This window comes from Bombus flavifrons, chromosome 2 (assembly GCF_040668555.2).
Source record: "Bombus flavifrons isolate JBK064 chromosome 2, iyBomFlav1_principal, whole genome shotgun sequence".
In the NCBI taxonomy this organism is placed as follows: domain Eukaryota; kingdom Metazoa; phylum Arthropoda; class Insecta; order Hymenoptera; family Apidae; genus Bombus; species Bombus flavifrons.
Window position 1 is genome coordinate 3,592,248 of NC_138443.1, and position 19,231 is coordinate 3,611,478.

Sequence of the window (19,231 nt, forward strand, 5' to 3'; positions counted from 1 at the left end):
CTCAAAGAGAACTTTCCATGCTATATGCAATTTTCATCTTGCAACACACATAAAATCGATATGGTTTCAACTTTTCTCTTTGAAAGAAACATATTGAGGGCAAAAGAGTGGGTATAAAGTTCGTGACAGATTTAGATTGAAGTCAAAAGACAGAATATTTTTCCGAAGCAGCATATAGACTTCCACGACAGTATTATGAATCTGACTAAAGGGTTTACTTCAATGTGAATAGAATAAAATATCTTCTTTCGTACGTATTTACTCTGGTTATATCACAAAATTCAATATAAATGAAGGATTTTGAGTCAAACCTTTATGCTTCCAAGAAACACTTCTTTTATCTCTTATTCTCTTATTTTATCTCCTATTTCGATTAATTATATTTCTATCTACTTTGACTTTATCCTATCACACGTCGAATCATAATCTTATACTCATAAATTCCATATAGCCCACTTTGAACTTGCAAATTACCAAACTGTTACGCCGCAACGGAAGAAATTAAAAAATGAACCATTGCTCGCTTCAAAATGATTCTTTTTGTTCTTTTGCTCTACTGTAGAGTTCGAGAAGCGATTACAGTACAACGTAATACACGACACGAAACGAACGAATAAAATTGATCGGCTGACCTCCTAACAAACTGCGATCTTTCTATAGTGTTCATGAATAGTCTCGTGTACAAAGGAAAATTCAGGTCTTTTAGAAGGATCAAAGAGTGTATGGAACTGGAATTATCGTCGTTTAGCAGGAATGAGCTGTAACAAGCGGGAAGTAGCGATAATATGCGCAAATGGTAAATTAATGGTTGAGAAGTGATGTGTTTGACCTAAAAGGGCCACTATTATTGATTATACGATCAATATATAGATATTGTCAATATTTCAGCATCCTCGATATTATTATACGTTGTATGTATACAGACGACCAACTTACATATATTAATCATACAATATGTAATATTTGAGCGTTTCCTTATATGTACAATAATATTGAGAATCCTGAAATATTGACCATATGATTGAACGTCAGAGAGATCGTCATTTAACTCGTCAACGACTCGCATGTGGATTCGCGATAGTGAATATTTCTACTACAAAGTCACCTACTGTATCAGAAGTGAAACTAAAGGGAGGAACAAACCTTGACTCCCATCCTTGACACGGTTTGTAATTCTCCGAAGGGTCATCGTGATCGGCTGTTCCCTCCTAATCAAGATCGTTGTTGATAGGAAGCAGGCCGAACGCTGGACCAAGGATGAAGAAATTCGTCGTTCTTCTTTACGGGCAATTCGTGAAACGCGATTAACTGGCAAAGTTCGGTTCGTTCGGGCTCGCTAGCAGCGGCCGGCGTAGCGTTAATGAACCATAGTTCGCTGATTCGACGATGAGCATTCGAGAGTTAATCGTCTGCGCTACGAAAGCAATTTTGCCAACTCGACTTGTTTCGCTCGATAAGGTCTCTTCGAGCGATTGTATCTTTGTACGTATACACGCGTACATCGCAGTACAGATTGTTTCACTGGCTTGTTTCGAAGACGAACTTCGCTTTGTTACGCCGGAAAGGAATTTATACGGGTACCGAGACGAAACCGTTGAGAATCGTTGATCTAGAAATTTTGTTACTAACTTCTAGACGTTCATGAGCGCGTACAATAATGTGTTTTAACGTATAAGAGTCATTTAATTCGCTTTGATCGTCTCATATTAAAAATTTTGCTATTTTTCAGTCATGCCATTTTTTCTCTGAATCTTATTAATTTATTTTTGAAGTACTTATTTTTACCATCAAGGAAGTCGAAAAGTCTAAACTATGTAAGCTAGATGAAACACCTTGTACGTATATATATATATATATGCGCTGTGTACATACATAGCTGCTCCGTGACCCTTTTCCGGAATTCGGGCTCGCGTTCTTCTTCTTTCCCTCAACAATGCCAACTTTTACAGTCAATCTCGTTTCATTCGGATGGAGAGTTCGAGTTCCGTACCATCCACGGCCGAAATGTGTGTATACGCGAACAGAGAGGGGGCGAGATGGATTTGCCTTTCCATTCCTCGACTTTCGTAGGAAATCTTGTTTGCCACGTTACGACCTCCCCTTCCTACTACGGCATTTATTTAATCGAAACTAACGTAAATTGTGTAACGAAAGGATCATATTCTTAATCTAGTTTCTTAGTATTTTTAGAGAAATTTTGGTACCACTCTGATCATTTTTTAATATTTTTCTATTATGTATGTGTAATATTTGGAAATTTAATATCGTTACGAATGCTGACTTTTGTAAGGAGCTTGGAACTGTTTGAAAAGAAATTATCAACTTACTGTTGGTCTCTTCTTTAATTTTAAAATATATTATATAGAGAATTTAAAAAGTTGTAGTGTCACTTTGAGCACTTTAGATATTAATAAAAACAAATTATTTTAATTCTAGCAAATATGAATATGACATAATCCATTTTTAGTTTTTTCCAGATAGATTTAGTTTAGATAGATTAAAAAGGGACTTATAAAGGACTCATAAATAAAAAAATTATTATACCCAACAGATCGAGAATTCAATCGACGAATTAACTCGTCTTCTACAGTTAACAGATTAAACGACATACGGTAGAGTCCATTAAAAGATGGTCAAAATTAAAATGTTCGAACTCATCTAAAAAAGGCGCTTTTTTTAATATCATGCAAATGAGATAACATAATTTTCTGTCGTATGACGTATTTTCTTAAAAGTATCTCGCATAAACGAAAGTCAAATCGGATTATCGTGTAAGAACGCACGATAGTGCACCAGGAACACTAATTCAAGCTTAGAAATGGTCAAGGAGAAGGTATCGCCATACTTCCACAGAATGAAACATAACAGAATGAAGCACGCCCTTTTCGTCCTTTCTAAAACAACTGCCACCGTAGTTTCTATGTTGTCGTTCTGTAAATCCACAGAACGCGTCTCAAACGATAATAAGTAACAGCCCGCAGGAGATTTATTACATCTCGTATTTTGTCACGAGTCTCTGAAAGCCAATAAATATCGTATCATTTTATATCAACGCTGTACGTTTCAGCACTTACTTCATAGAACAGATTTATCAGGTGTATGATACTAGGAACTGTTTAGAGACAACTCCTTTAATTTCTCCACGAACAAAACAAACGTTACGTTCGGGACTTAACCTTTTAGGTACGACGCGCCACTATACTCGCTCATTCTACCGACTCACTCACTCACCGTTTGAACTAAATGATGATGTATTTCATTTGTCTTGCTTCACACTTTTTTTTGTCCTCGCAATGTTTTATAACAGTGTTAACGATACACAGGCAGAATATATAGTCTTTGTTTTTGATACGCCAGTGTCAGATATGAATTGTTGCTTTCCGTTAAAATGGATATATCATTATTAGATGCTCTTTTTAACATGCCGGTTCGTATTCTTATAATTTTTTAGAATCTTCAACCTCAAAATGTCGCTACAAAATAGAAAACGAAGAACAATTTGAAAAACACTATCGCGCTCTGAGTGTGAAATTTGTAACGTGGGTCTGTGTGTCGTACCGTGCTTTAAAATATATCACACTCAATTGTATTATTAATTATTAAATTAAATTATTAAAGTTAAAGTATATGCGTCATATCTTTAAGAAAAATTATAATTTAATTATCAAAAATTTTGTTATCTTGGTAATCTTAGTAATCGTGGGTATTAACATTAGTTTGATAGTATGTATATAGGGACTTTTCGTATATAGCGAATTATGATCAGGATCCTCAGATGACGTTGATACCGAGTACAACTTGGAAATCCTCAATTCTAGAACTTGATCTATTCTCTTCGATGTCTCTTGGAGGAATTTGTGCACCGATTCGCGCGTTTGAAATCTGACTGAAATTTCGCTTTAATCTTGTAATTTACATTGCTCGAGATTTTCTACAGGAGCATTCGTATTTTACTATTTTCATCTTATCTTTAATGGTTTATTATTCCGACTTTATCGTATCAAGATTTTAACAAGTCTCTCTGCCTTTTCCCCAAGATATTTTTATCATTTTAAAACAGAGAATTTTCTTTTTCATATACGACTTTAATCTTTTAATTTTCACGCATATAACCGCCTCTGTTTTAGGATTCAATCAGGTATAAAACGCGAAAGATCGCATATAATAATTTCGTATATTACGATATAATAGAATTTCGATGGATTGTTAAATAATTTTCGACATATCCTTGCGCTAAAAGCTTTATTACTTCAACGACATTTTCTGTTGACTTTCATTACAGTAAATCTTAATGGACTCTATTTGAAAAATATAAGAGCTGTGACCTAATTCTTTCTCTGTTACGATCTTATACAAGGTGGTTGGTAACTGGTGGTACAAGTGGAAAGGGGGTGATTCTACGCGCAAAAAGAAGTCGAAAATATAGAATAAAAATTTTTCGTTCGAGGCTTTGTTTTCGAGAAAATCGACTTTGAATTTTCGCTCGGTACGCGTGCACTTTATCACGTCTCGTTATAACGGATCTCACCGTAGATCGTTGTTTCGATAGAAAAATTAAAAAAAAATTAAAGAAAAAAATTTTTATTCTATATTTTCGACTTCTTTTTTCGCGTAGAATCACCCCCTTTTCGCTTGTACCACCAGTTACCAACCACCCTGTATATCACACTACTGTTTAAGAAAAATTATAATTTAATTATCAAAAACTTCGTTCCAATGTGTTTGCGAGAAAACAGTATTATTCGCCACAAATTGCAGTGCTATATCGTTTACGCGTAATTCGCGTCAAACTCTGTAGTACATCGGTGTGCCGTTAGGTGGCCTATAAGATATTTGCTTTCTCACTAGTTTTCGCAAAAGTAGTATGTTGCTTTATATACGGGAAACAAATCGTACCTTACGTACTTCCTTCGGTAGTATATATACTAAAAATGGAACGATACAGAGAAGCGTTAGCGTGGCCCCTGCTCTCAAGGGTTGACATGCTTGCAAACTCGTGATGTTCCAGTGAAATATGTGTGTATACGCATATTACAGTGTGTGCGTGTGGGTGTGAGCTTGTGTTAGTACGTGCGTGGCAGGATCCCTCAACGAAAGAAGAGAAAATGTAACCTTGGCAAGAAGAGGAGAAGTGACACTAGAAGAAATGAGTGAAACACATGTAATTGTTATCTATGAACATCTTGTAAAACACTTGCTAAATAAATAAAAAATTTTTTTTAGTTAGAATGAATTACTACATATTTATTTCGGCAATTACGATCCATAATTCTCAACACGTAATATGCATTCAGTGTAACAAGAATCTCATATGATAAATAGTTAATGTTTTATTTGAGACAACTTAAGTTTGTGATAGAGGAAGTCATATAGGCATTCCGTCTTTTTGCAATTACGAGGTTTCTCAGATTAAAAAGTTTATTATTATATATTATAATGATTCCCTTTTATCCATTTTGATTTTTTTTTCCTTGTTGGAGTTTGCTTCCGTGTTGTTTGTGTATTTATACGACGCTATAACGAAGACTCTGTATCGGTACCATTGACTCCCTGGAATGTTGTTTAACTTGCAGGTTAAGTAATTTATATCTTCACTTTTTGTTTAATTTATTTTGTTCACTTATTGCTATTGTATATTCTCCCCTTTCTCGTTATAATACTATAATAAATAGTATACAAATACTTTTCCAGAATATAAATAAATAATTATGTACATAATTATGAAATAATAATTCTCGTATGTATTTAATGATGAGATTAAAAGTATAGGACGAATAATCCTATAAAAAAATCATTCTAAATGTTTACAGTTAAATGCATATAATTATTATTTTACAATGAATATATATGTAACTTTGAAGTTATATAAACCGTTGCATTTTTAAAAATTAATTAGCTTTTTATAAATTATACAAGGGAGTATGTATAACTTTTAAGTTATACATTTGACAAAACTACCGCACCACGTCGTGCTGTAGTATATACGTATCAACTTATTCTATTCTAGGACTGCACGCCATTTTGCATTTCCCCCTTTGCATCATTTATGCGGAGCCACTTATTTTATTTTTTCCTCCCGAATTATTTCGAGATGGAAAGCGGGTCAACGGAATTTTTGAAGGAATCCGAGAAATTTACATACAAATCGTAATACATAAGCAGGGATAAGCACAATCTGACGTGTTAAGGGAATATTGCCAACTGATCTTGGAAAATATGGAAATTCGATGGGTGGGAAAGAACCGAAGGAACATCCGCCAATGCTGAACGTTCTCGATGTTCTTGGGAACCGAAGAGTCGATTTTATCGGTGCTAAAGTGTTTGACTAGCGCGTTTTCTGATTGGAACTTTTAAGACAAGATGTCATGAATTTGCTTTACGTCCGTTTCGGTTCCGACGTTTTTCTCGATCCTGATGAATGTATTTTCGAAACTTCGAATTCACTTTGTGTCTGGATTTTCAGCCGTGAACAGCGGTCTTGTGTTTTTAATTTAAATAAATTTGAATAAAATGAAACATGGGAAAGGAGTTCAAAAGGTTTTGTTATTTGATTGTTCTTTTATATCGTCATATATGTTGTTTCGCTCTTGCATAGATATTTCTTTTTTAAAAATCTCGCGTTAATTTGTTACACGAGAAACGGTTGAAATGGGAACGAACAATACACTGCTTCAACTTTAAATGCTCCACTTGAATTTCGCGTAGAAATATTTATGTCAACAAGCCGGGTGACATTTTTCAAATATAAGCTAACACGACTGTTTCTTCGTGGAATCTTTATGATAAATATTTTTGAAACAACGTCGGTTCAGATGCTTCTTTCTTCTTCGCTATTCTAACGAATATTTTATTATACTTCAATATATTTTGTTGGACAATTGTAATTTCCATACATAGAGGCAAATAAAATTTGTTTCCTTAGAATCGGCTAATTAATTTTGATAGCTGCGCATTCTGAAAATATATATGAATCAGTTTTACAAAAATTAGTTAATAAACCATAAATAATTTTCCAGTTTTATTCAAAATTTAATCGACGCACGAGTACTTTTCGTACAGTTTCATACTGGTCTTGAATTTAAAAAGCACAAAAAGAGAGATAAAAAGAAGAAAAACAAGTTGTTTCAAACCACATTCGTTTAATTTTTTAAATTTTGAATTAAATTCATTCGAGTCTCTCGCAACATTCGCGATACACGGGATACGAATTCGATCCATGTACAGCACGATATCGTGCGTCGTGTAAATTAGAGCGCTAATTAATCGGAACGACCATTGACCGTGCTCGTATATGCAATCCATAGCTGCGTACGCATGTTACAAAGGAGCATCAGGTTGGTCAGAGCAAGTGGCGTTGTATGCTGTACTTGGTGTAGGGCTTTCAAACAATTTACAGAGCCTTAATTATACAGGATACACCAGTTTTTCCCACAAAATGATGCTTCATACACTTTCCGTGCTTTACAGAGGAAAAATTTTAAAATTCGATATATTATCAATTAATTTTATATAATCAATTTCTTTTTTTTTATTCGATGTTGCCATGTATTACATGTATCTATATCTTCCTCCCTTTTGTTGGAAATTACAAAAATATTGACGGTCATATGTAAATTTATATCTTCATGGACACGACTAAAGAAATAGAAGAATCGAAGATTCGTTCTATTTGTTAAAAATTATTATCAGCAATCTACTTTGAATATTTTATATTCATTCTGTTCCTTTCTGCATATTCCTATATATTCCTGTATATTCCTAACATTGATTTAGTATGATGTTAATTATTCGCAAAGTTATCCATTAGCGTAGCGTCATATCAGAAGACAATTTGCAAATATTACAATACATAATTTCTATGTAATTATGTTCCCTCTACAGAGAATTGAGATTGAAGTCAGAGTCCCAGCTAAACTTTGTTACGAATACGACATAGGTATTGTTATTGAATCGAAACAGTAATTTCGACTATGAGTATGAGTGGATGTTACCAGGACAAAGGGTTAATGTTAACGCCATAGTACAGGTAATGACATTTTCTCAGTGAACTCGTGATTAATCGTAATTTTGATTGCGGCAAGCTAAGTAGAATTATATCAATCAAGTAAAGTCAATAACCAAAATACTATAAATACCAAAAGTTTTGTCTTTTCAAATAAATTATTTAAATTATAGATTGCCTTAGAGATTAGTTTTACGCAGAAACTTAAATAGAAATAGGTTTACAGATGTCCTACTTCAAGAATACACACAATTTAGTTACGTCGTCTTTTAAAGAAACATATGGAACATATTTACAAGGACATATGGAAGTGTTAATTTTTCTTTGAGAATCGAACATTAATCGTATATTCGTGCAATGAAATTAAGAAATTCGTAAAAAGTGGAGTTGATGGATTTGACATTCGAGAGGATCCTTATGAGGAACGATCAGTATTTGAGATAAAGGTGCGAAAGAAGAAAGTATGGTTATCCAAGGTCTAAGTTGGACGTGACCAAAATTCTAAAAATATCTGCATGGTATTTCTGAACTGAATGAAAGAGATTGTAGGATAGGGAAAGAGAGAACGTGCAAGTGTATGTGTATGTATATTGGGTGGAAGATGCGTGCACGGGGTTGGAATTGGGAGCCAAACTCATTTTACGTTGTCGAGTCATATCGTTGCATTCGGTTGCATATCTAAGGATTACTCTGATATATGTATACCAGGTTCATTATTTCATGCATATTTTATCTATAATAAAACAATTTCTACGAATCACGTATTTTTAATAAACATACAAAATGAACATATTATAAATTTATTAACCAACTTGTATATGCATACAAATTTACAAAATAACATCAAAGCACGAATTTTAAACAATAATATAGTGCATACATTTTTCTTATGTTCGCCATTGAAAATAATAAATTTTTTTTATGATGAAAAACAAATACGACAAAAGCAGAGAAATGTACATCTTCTATAAGATATTCTAATATCTTAACATCGTGACTTGAATAATAAATTCAAATAGATTGGTTACAAAAATCACGTATATTCGATCTATATTCGTCTACCTCACAGATACATATATCCGCTAATGGATTAACTTATTAAGTAGCAAGCAGTACTTATAGTTCATCATAATATTGGAAATACTTCAATTACTTCAAATGTTACACAATCGTAGAATCTTTGTTAAAAAAACAACAAAAATATTAAACGAATCTTTGCAATTTCCTTTTACGTTATCTATGCACCTTTAAATTTCCCATAAATACATAAAAAGCTGCAATTTACTCGTAATAGACTAGCCAATCAGTCAAACAAGAGAGTCAATGAAGAAACAGTAGCATTAAATCAGAAAGAATAAAAGGTATGTACCTTGAAGGAGAAAAAGAAGAAGAAGACGAAGAAGAGAGAAAAAGAAACGAAGGAAAAGGTACGAGGTAAGAGAAATAGAGCCTGGATGCTTCGTTATACAAGTTTTGCAACAATTCTAAAAGACTGTACCTACATGTACAATACATAGAGTATAGTAGAGTATACAGGCTGGCGCATTGGCATCCGCGCGCAAAGAGGAAGGCTAACGAGCCATGCCAGCAGTGGCGCACGTTCTAGCCATTGTTGTCGGGTAAATCGACGTCCGAATCAATTCTAATATTTCTCGCGAATCGATTGTTATCGGCATGGGTGCAATGGTTCTGCCGGCGGCGTCGCTCCGCCGCCGCTTCATAATAATAGATCTCCATGATAATGAACCGGAAAAGCGTTTCGCGATGTGGCTGCCACGGTAATTCGTCGATCCTCCACGAACGAACGCCGCTTCTAATGTTGCATCAGTGGAAGACTGGTCGAGAACGTTTCGACTTCGTCGTTTCGCCAATTAAGACTTTCGGTACGGTTCTGTTGCTACTTTTCATTCGGGATCAAAGCTGTCCAAGTTTTAAACGCGAATAGACTTCTCGGAGATTCGAGATTATGCAGCTGCGTAGTTGTGGTTCGGTTCCGGAAGATTTGAAGAAAAGGTGGCTTCGAATCCGCTGTTTTCATTAGAGTGGAACATTTGTAGTAATTCTAAGAATAATATGTTGTGATATTACGGTTTTAGGGAAAATAGAGTTGTCGAAAATTTGGCTGTTTTGAATTTTATTTTATTTCTATTTCATTCTGTTTCATATAAAACCGCGTTTTTGAGAGTAGCTGAGTTAATTTTTACTCTTTCTGATCAGAATTTTTATAAAGCGCTTGGAAACCTATTCACTTCGTCGTATTGATAGTAAAAATTTCGTCGACGTCGACGCATGTCATAGAAAATGGTGCACACAGAAAAAATTAATCAGAGGAATATTTGAAAAAAATGGACCGCTAGATTTTTAATAAACAGCTATTCGTACGACGGACGTGCTATTTACAGTCTCATCATGCGAGGCATGGAGAGCATAAATTCGCATGTATGCACACTATTGCACACGTATACCGGTATACCGGAGGGGTAGGTACCTAGCTATTGGAATTCGCACGGAATCTCCCGAGGAAAGTAGCAGCAAATCGAAAACGCCCGGAAGTATTTGCATACGGTGGAAAATTCGAAAGAAGCTCGAGGAATTTCAGACGTTGCCGTGGAACGGTTTAAAGTTTCGAAATTGGAAATTGGAAACGTACACTGTCGGCCCCCTCGACTATGCTGTACATGTAGGTCAGTTAAGGTGACCGCTTTCATTCGTCACTTCCTACTATTCTATTCGACACGACTCGTTGCCTTCGAGCTTACGCGGGAAACTATTTCCGCACTTCCGTGTCCTTTCGGCTCGATCGTCGAATTATTTCCAATGGACTCTGACAACGTCCGATTTTTCTTTATTTCTTCTTTGTCGTGAACTCTGTCTATCGGATTCGTTCGGAGGAGACAGATTTGCCATTATGTGCGTGTCAATGATTTCGTGAAGTTTTCTTGTTTGAGAAGATATTCTTGGGATTTTGCTGGCTGACGATAGAAACGGACTACAATGATAGCCAGAAGAAAGTTTACAATCGATACTTGTGCATTTATTGTTACATGTGCATTTGTTATTATTATTTATTATACAGGGTGGTTGGTAACTGATGGCACAAGCGGAAAGGGGGTGATTCTACGCGAAAAAGGAAGTCGAAAATATAGAATAAAAATTTTTTTCTTTTTTTAATTTTTCCATCGAGACAACGATCTACAGTGAGATCCGTTATAACGAGACGTGATAAAGTGCACGCGTACCGAGCGAAAATTCAAAGTCGCTTTTCTCGAAAACAAAGCCTCAAACGAAAAATTTTTATTCTATATTTTCGATTTCCTTTTTCGCGTAGAATCACCCCCTTTCCGCCTGTACCACCAGTTACCAACCACCCTGTATATGAGTATGAAGATACCTGTGTTAAACATTTTTCTGTATTAAACACTCGTCGAAATAAATGTATAATATAATTTAACATAATAATTATATTATACATTTGTTTCTCTTGTCAATTATAATCCATCTTTTTTAATTACTGCGATTTTTTTCGGTTTACACTTTAAGCTCCTTTTTGGCCATCGCTGTGTCTTTTGTTAAAATACATTGACTGCCACGCGAATTTTATATAGTTTGCACTGGAAGCCGTAATAGATTGAAATATACTGTGCTATAACATTCGATTTTTGCAAAGTATATTACATTGCATTTGCGCAGCTTTTTCTGACAATGTTATCGAAGTCATTCGCATTCTTGAAAATTTTTTAATTCGTCAAATTTATCTGATTTTGATCATTAAAAAAATATAGTATTGTGGATCTCCTGTATGATATAAGAAGAATTTGAAAATAAAAATAAGAATTGAGAAAATTTGTTACATTTTTAATCATACGTTTTTGTTCCTGTCGAAGGCTAATTTATTGATACTAGGAAGTAAATCGAATGCCATGGGCGAATGTCCAATACCAGAGTGTAATTTCGCTATTCTGCTGGCAACTCGAGGAATCATGCAATCATGCGCTATATCGGCTTGATAAATATTCAAACATCAGGTAAACATACAACAGAAAGAGAGAGTATACTAGAAAAGAAAGGGATGGAAGAGAAGAAAAATGAATTGAAGTTCAAAGTAATAACACAAATGGAATGCAAAATAGTGAAAAGTGATTTGTGCGAGAGAAAGCAGCGGTCAAATTAAACGAACAATGAATGGAAACGAAGTGAACAACGAAGAAAAAATTCTCGAAGTTATTCCAAAGAAGGGAGACCAGACATCTAAAGAGGATTGTAGAGAGGTTAAGCAAATACCGAGGAGAGTAAAGTTCTAGTATTATGGTCTTTGAAAGGAAGAGTTATAAAGAGGAGAAATGATCGAGGAATATGAAGTTCTTAAGTAAAGTTTGTCTACAATTATTTTCTATGCACTCGTAAACATACAAAATTTCGCTCGTGACTTAAAAAGAGAGTGATTCCAACTTCTCGCCTTCTACGTCTCAACATTGTTATTTCAAAAAGCGTCGAATTCACGTGGAATTTTTCATTCTTGCGACAGAACCATAGAAATAATTCACTATACTAATTACACAAGATTATAAACAGAAAGCCCCAAGACGAATTTTATTTTTTACTGAAGCTATTTTACAGATTATAACATGATAAAATTTGTTTCCAAAGTTAACACCTAATAAAAAGGTCAGTTTCTATAAGTGTCAATCATTATAGAACAATTTTGTTAACTACCATCAACTTGTTATTTTCAATCTTAGTAGCTTCTTAATCAAACTTACAACGATATAAAATCATTGCAAAATAATTTCTCGCATAGGTTATACCGTACGTAACGTAACGAGCGAAAAAAGCAGTAAAACGCAAGGAGCCCTCGAAAGGCGTAGCCACAAAGAGAAAGGAAGGTCTATTAAATGTACGTAGCTGAAACAAGAAACGGCAGTGCGGGTAGAATGTAAAATGGTCGAGGTAGAAGATGCAGAATGCATGAGAGGCTATTATGACAAGGCAAGGGAGAAACAAAACTATTTAGAAGAGAGAACAGCGGGAAGAAAAAAAGGAGGCAGTGTGAAGGAGGATACAGAAGTATAAAGCGCGCTGAAGAATATAAAAGGTAATATAAATGGCTGGTGGGAGGCGGCGCGGGACCGGAAGAAGGAAAAGAAAGAGGAAGTCCTGGCGCTGGCCATTCGTATATACGCTATTCCACGTGTTTCCCTTCTTGTGTAAACGTATGCACAGGCACTCAAACTCGCGTATCCAACGCCAAAACTACACGCAGGTTTATCAACGACACGACAGTCCGAGAGACGAAACGAACGAAGCTTTTAAACTTCAACTACCATATCTGGTCTGATACGACAACTTGGATAAGCCGAATCAATCTACGTACAGGAATAACGAACGTTGGAGGAGCAACGTGATTGCTCGTCCTGTATGTATAAGGTGTTCTGAACGCATGAAGCATTGCTTTGATTTTAATATACACGGTGGTAATTGGTGTTTTGTTTAACTATTACTTGAGAATTAAATGAGAACTTCAAGTTCAAGATCTGATCAATGATACATTAATGGTTACGTATCAATTTCACTGTATAAAATATGAATATCACCGTTTATACGTGTCAAAGAAAAAATAAACGAAATTCTAAGCGTTTATTACTTTTCACGTTTGATGTTCGATATATTCGCGGAACTGAAATCAAACGCACAGAGATTGCACTCTGATTTGTCGCAGTTCAGAAACTACGATGTGTAGAATCTATTCTAGGAAGAGATAGAACTGATAAACGGGCTTGCTAGACCGGAATTGAAACTCGGATCTTTGAGATTGCTCTAGTAATTCAACTATTCAGGTTATCTGTATAATACTTCTTGCTAAATCTATTGTTAGAAAAACAGACTTTCTATACACACTGTAGCCGATTATTATATTTCCACTTGTAAATCTTCGAACGCTTGGAACGTTCGAATTTATTAGAATGAATCATGAATTTCTGTCCAGCCTGCATTTTACTTCATTGACAAATTATGTTATTTAAATAGCATTACCCATAAACATTGTATAGTCATGCGCATAGCACACAAATAGATTAACGGTATAAGTCATAATGATTTTTATTTCATGGGCTATAATTCATTAAATGAAGTTTTATAGGAGAAATAAACTTTGCGTATAAAGTCAGGAAAAATGTTTCAACTTATTCTTTTGCAAATTCTTTAGAGGATATGTCAATTATATTTTTATTAACCTTTCATACAAAATCCATCACAATATATACAGTGGTTCGCAAAAGCATTTGAACATTCGTTGCAACTTTGAATATACTATGTATGTGATGCAGAAGATTTTATATAATACAGGATTACGAATGTTATGATAATATTGATAAAGTTTGAAACAAATATGAAAATATACATGGAAGTTACAATATACCTATTTATCGCAATTGTACATTTTAAATACATATATATTTCGCAAACTTAATTAAATAGTCAACTATTTATTATATTAATAAGCTTCGATATTTAATCGAATCACTTTCAATAACTTTCTATAATGATGATGATCGTGTCTTGTTACAATGTTAATGTTTCAGAAATAGTTATATAATACATATAATATATTCATAAAAATTTGTTATAATAAGTATTCAAACAATTTCGTGTGTCACTATGTGTATACCTATATTTTATTTAATGTTAATAAATATTTAAAGTCATGTACGGGTATTGTGTACGACTACCACAGTTAAGTATTCTCCACTTTAAATACAGATTATACTCCACACAGTAGAGCTCCATTTCTACAAACTCTATTCATTGGAACGAAATTCTATCCAATGCTCGATTTACTGTGAATTCCTATTATTTGGGCTATTGTCGAACATCACTTCAATTGCAGCAACGCTTACACAATTTTACTCTTATTAGTAGTCAAAGGACTGCGTAAATGCATGTTTGTGTCTAGCTACTCGAACGTAAACTACGGTTATTTAAATAAAAAATTAGGAATAGTGGAAAAAGTCAATAAACTTCTATTGCATCGTTGATTTAACTGATCAAGATGTTACCAATTTCGAGCAACCATCGACTTCCTCTTAACGTTTAAGTATCAGTAGCGCTCTTCAACAACGACACACCCTGTATACACGGTGAATATCTCTGCCGATTTTATGTCGACGAGTAATCGTGCAGTCGGGCAGTTCTATAAAAATGTGGAAGGAACGATGAAAAGGGAGATCGAGTTTCGGAATATGGCAGAGGACAAATTGCACGAGCCAATCAACTCCTGATTAGCTGGCACAGATCGTAAATAATGTATGGAAATTGTGGCTCGTTGTAGATACATCACAGGCCGAATATTATAATTTTATACCACGAAGCGGTTTTGATCGTTTAAATCAGCAGTCCACCACGTGATGAATTGTGAATCATAGAAAAGGTAAAAATACTATTTCGAAAACGGATACGCAATCGTGGTAAGCCGTGAAAAGCCTGTACAGTGGTTCACAAAAGTATTCGAGCGCTTGTAGTATTCTAGTATTTTAGTATAGTATTCGTAAATATTTTGAAACTATATTAGCACTGCGATGAAACCCGACTGTCATGGCTATATTGATAAATTTTGTAACGAATATGGGAATATATATCGAGATTACAAAATACGAAATACGAGTATACTTTTCGCAGAGATCACAAAAGCATGTGAACGATCGATCATTCGTTATGCTACTAAACCTCAATAGCTAGCGGTATGTGAAAAATTAACACTTATTTTCGTAAGATAACTACTTATGCTTTCATATATAGGGTGGTTGGTAACTGGTGGTACAAGCAGAAAGGGGGTGATTCTACGCGAAAAAAGAAGTCGAAAATATGGAACAAATATTTTTTTTTTTTAATTTTTTCATCGAAACAACGATCTACAGTGAGATCCGTTATAACGAGACGTGATAAAGTGCACGCGTACCGAGCGGAAATTCAAAGTCGATTTTCTCGAAAACAAAGCCTCAAACGAAAAATTTTTATTCTATATTTTCGACTTCTTTTTTCGCATAGAATCACCCCCTTTCCGCTTGTACCGCCAGCTACCAACCACCCTGTATATCTCCAGTAAACATCTTGTAACTTCTACCTATATCTTCCGATCGGCTCTAAATACCAATATGATCTTGACAGTCGTATCTCACTACAATGCCAATGAAATTTTGAAATGTTTAATTTGAATATTCAAAAAAATAGTTTAGCTGATCGTTCCCGCGAGATGTAACAACGTGTTAGAAAATATTTTTCACTACATTCACGTTTTTCCACGGTACGTCGATGTTCTCGTCACGTAGAAGACACAGGAAATCGTGAAATTAACAGATCACCGGTGGTCTCTTCGCGTCGTAGTTCGAACGTCTCGCAAGTAGGGTGAAAAATTCGGACTTTAGAAATGATAGTAAAATTTATTATATGAATCCAACAGAGTAACGGTTTAGAATGTTATAACAAAATTTAGGATTTGGAAAGGTTTATATACTAGGGTTTGGTCTCTCAGAAAGGGTTATCATTGGGTGCCCATCAGACGTGATTATCCTCCTCTATCTGGTTATTGTTTCGATGGTTATGGCATGCAGGATATTTTGTCTATCCTTTTATTGTTTTCTGAGCCTGTGACATTCCCGACGCTTGTTTTGTACGAACAAAAATTGTTGATTAGATCAACGAAAAACACATTCGGTAAATATGCCGATGCACAATTATAAGTATCGTATATTGGTGTATATGTCGATTAATCGTTATACTTTGTAAGGTAGCTCGATCCGAAATTCTCTGATTAATAACTTCGGTTCGTGATGCGAAGGTTTTATTACAGGAAAAATCGTTTTATTTCATTATCTCTATGCAATGTCTGGCGTACATTTGATATCACATTTCATTTTTTACGTTTTGATCAAAAGAGGTCAAAATGCAATTTTTAATGATAATTTCTCGTGATAAACAGGTGAGCCTATTTGTTTTGTTTTGCAAAGAATTGTTCCACATCGGTATTTATTAAAAATGAGAATTGTACGAATGGTGGATGGCTTCTGATCAGTCAGTGGGACGATTAATTTTACAGTTGAAATTTTACTTTTCGTTATTGGACGATCAGATGATACTTTGATAAATACAAAACGTTCAAATATTACTTTCGCAAATAAATTAATCGCGTTTCTCTCGTTCTTTACCTGACTTTAAAAGTTCATAACATTTTATCTGTGTATGCATATCATGTAATATTAGATGAAATATGAATTTAACGATTAAATAATGCCTTAAATTATTTATTTCGAATATATTTTTAATATAAAATATAAAATATCTTTTCTCCGTGCCTTATATTTGTATAAATAATAAATTTCCAAATTTATCAAATGTTTTATATTTATAGTTATACTGCATTTATATAAAATTTATAGAAATATGTTTTACTATTGATACTATTTTTAAGTTAATACATGGAATAACAAAACATCTCACTGTTCATGTACTAATTTAAGGTAATAAATCATATTTTCTTCTCTCAAGAGAATAAGAAGTTTTCATACTCTATTTACTAAAGGATTATATCGTATTTAACTAAAATGAAGTAACTTTATTTAATAATGTACTTAATATTCATTAAGCGATCTCTTCATACAATATGATATTTTATAAAGTATTTTACATTAATAGAGCTTTTAGCCTCGTTACCGCCTAACGAACTAAACACAATGTTGGCCGGCTATTTTGTGCAAAGACTAATACATCCATAATTAAATATGAAGATTCAATCTATCGTAATAAATTATTTGCATATAATTTAACAAATACTATCGAACAAACTAAATAATATTACAATGACTTACAAGTATACACGTTGCTCTAAATTCGTAGTAGAATTGAAGTCAGGGAGATTGTATGGTTCGAAATAAGGTGAAAATCAAGTATAACAAAATCATGTCGAAGACTTCATTTTCGAGAAAATCGAGTTGGAAAATTTATCGGATATATGTCGATCATTTAGACAATCGATAGGGAGCTACTCTACATATTCGACTTATTTTCGCATGTGCAATAATCTCCTGTCGATTGTCTACTCCTATCTAGTTGGGATTATGCAAATTAACGTATACTTGACAAGTTTCAAAATTTGATTCTGTCGAAAATGAAGCCACGATTTTCATCTTACTTTGAGCCACAGAACTTCAACTGATCACGAATTTAGGAACTCGAATTTAAGTACACTGTCACATATAATACTTTGGTGAGTCTACAGTATATGTATCGATAATCTCCTTTGAAAATGTCTTTCTTGCCTTACGATGACATTTCAGTTTCCGATCACTGTCCCTCCCTGGAAAATACGTCAGTCGCTATTCACATTCGCGCTCAACAATGTTAATAGTATAGAAAACTTGATCGTTTATCGAGAAGACGTGTGTCGAATAGTGGTAATTCAGCTGTCCGATAACACTTACAAGGGCATTTCGCGCTCGAAAGTCTACACGAAGGACGTTGCTTTCTTCGTGGTTTCTCGAGAGTTTGCTGATAGCTGTCGTTTCGAGCATCTGTTGTAACCAGGTTACTGGCAGACTAGTTTCACCCTGTCGTATGTTTCAGCAACCAGATTGCATGAATGTGGTCTGACGTTTTCATAGTGGCGCAAAAAATAAGCGCCATTCCTGGCGTGGACATTTTCTGCAATATCGCACAATGGCAATATTTCTCATGTAACCTTGAAACGAGATGCGACACTATGCTTAATCCTGTAGTCGACTTGCATCGTAAATTTCTTTGACTCTGCCAAAGCAAGCTGGTTTATCTTGTTTTAACATATATCATTCTAACTGTTGCTTATTCCAATATATCTGTGTCGATTAAGTAATACTTGCGCAGAAACAATTTACAATTATAATAAATTTGAACTTTCATTGCGATGACCCGTAAATTGTCAGATTGAAAGCATGAGTGGTTGTTTTCATCACTGAAGTTCATAAAAAATTTCACGCTAATCTCAGAATTTTTTAGTCCAAGATTTCATTTCAAGATCATAGTATCATTCACAGATGAATGCACATTAATGTTAGCTTACAAATCTCCCGCGATAATATTTAGACAATAATAATAAAAAATAAGCGTGCTTGTTACCTCTGAAGATAAATTTAATAACAATGCACTTCGCAAAAGCAAGATAATTTTTTTCAGTTGTAATTATTTATTCAGATATCATTTATTAAT

At 34.3% G+C, this 19,231-nt stretch overlaps 1 protein-coding gene and 1 pseudogene across 1 annotated transcript in view; both read left to right on the forward strand.

Moving 5' to 3' along the window:
• LOC138187333 (fibrillin-2) overlaps positions 1-19,231 on the forward strand; it is a 222,284-nt gene that overhangs the window by 57,127 nt on the left and 145,926 nt on the right. The window lies entirely within an intron of this gene.
• LOC138190082 (uncharacterized) lies at positions 4,902-5,014 on the forward strand (annotated as a pseudogene).